The sequence below is a fragment of the Belonocnema kinseyi genome, chromosome 3 (assembly GCF_010883055.1).
Source record: "Belonocnema kinseyi isolate 2016_QV_RU_SX_M_011 chromosome 3, B_treatae_v1, whole genome shotgun sequence".
NCBI classification, from domain to species: domain Eukaryota; kingdom Metazoa; phylum Arthropoda; class Insecta; order Hymenoptera; family Cynipidae; genus Belonocnema; species Belonocnema kinseyi.
Window position 1 is genome coordinate 123,227,630 of NC_046659.1, and position 1,310 is coordinate 123,228,939.

A 1,310-nucleotide genomic window follows, 5' to 3' on the forward strand; every position below is an offset into this window, starting at 1 on the left:
AATAACAGAGATCGAGCCAATCATTACAGCAAAAAACATTGGCCTTTAAGAGATTCATTCAAACCTGGTTCTCATAATATCATCAACCAAAGCCTCGTTGATTCCCTAATGTTGCAGACGCTAAATTGAAAGAAGGAGTCTTTGATGGACCACAGATTCGAATATTGACAAGAGATACTAATTTCGTGAGCCACATGACGAAAATTGAAATGGACGCTTGGGAAAGTTTTAAAGCAGTAAACGCAAATTTCCTCGGTAACAAAAAAAGTCCAAACTCCGAGAATATTGTTGCGAAAATGATAAAAAACTGCAAAAAGTTAGGCTGCTTGATGAACTTAAAACTTCACTTTCTAGATTCCCAGCTGGATAAGTTTCCAGAAAATGTTGGTGATTTCGGCGAAGAATAAGGGGAACTTTTTCATGAAGACATAAAAGTGATGGAACAACGATATCAGGGCAGATGGGACGAGGTCATGATGGCTGATTTTTGCTGGATGTTGAAAAGGGAAACGAATGTAGGTCTTAAACGTAAGCGTAACCCTTTGAATCGTTCCTTCGAAGAAAAAAGGACACGTTATAGCAGGCAGAAAATAGACTGAAGTAGGTCTATCAATCAATTTAATTACGATAAAAAGCAAGATAAAATGTAAACACGAAAGATAGTATAAATATATCCCTTAAGTCTAAGAAAAGCAGAGAGAACAAAATGTTGAATAAAATTCTTATTCATTTGCATGTTTAAGTTACAGTTCTACATTTTAATTGATACGAACATTGTCAGGTTAATTGAAATGGGGTCAATTCTACTTGTAGTTATAAGTTTCATCAAATGAGTAATGTGCGTCTAAATTTTTAACCACCTGTAGTACAATGAAATAAATTTTACTGTGTTACAACGGGAACACTTAAGTTAAGTTGTGTTGCGTTAAGCCAAATTTCGTTAGGTTCTGTTAAGTTAGATTCATTTTTAGGTTAAGGTCGAGTTAACCTATTAAATATAGCACACATTAAAAACTGAGACCCGTACGGTTACATAGCTACACGTGTGGTTGAATTTCATTCGGCTAGGTTATTTTAGGTCAGGTTTTGTTAGGTTAGGATAGGTTAAACCTCTATGTAGGTTAAGCCGAAGCTGAGTGAAACGGTACCGCAAACACAACGGGACAACACAATGAGTTTAATTGTGTTACGTGAAGTTAGGTTAGGTCAGTTTTTTTTAGGTTAGGATAGGTTTGACCTCTTTGCAGGTTAAGCCCAAGCTGATTCAAACGGTACCGCAAACACAACGGGACAACACAATCAGTTTAATT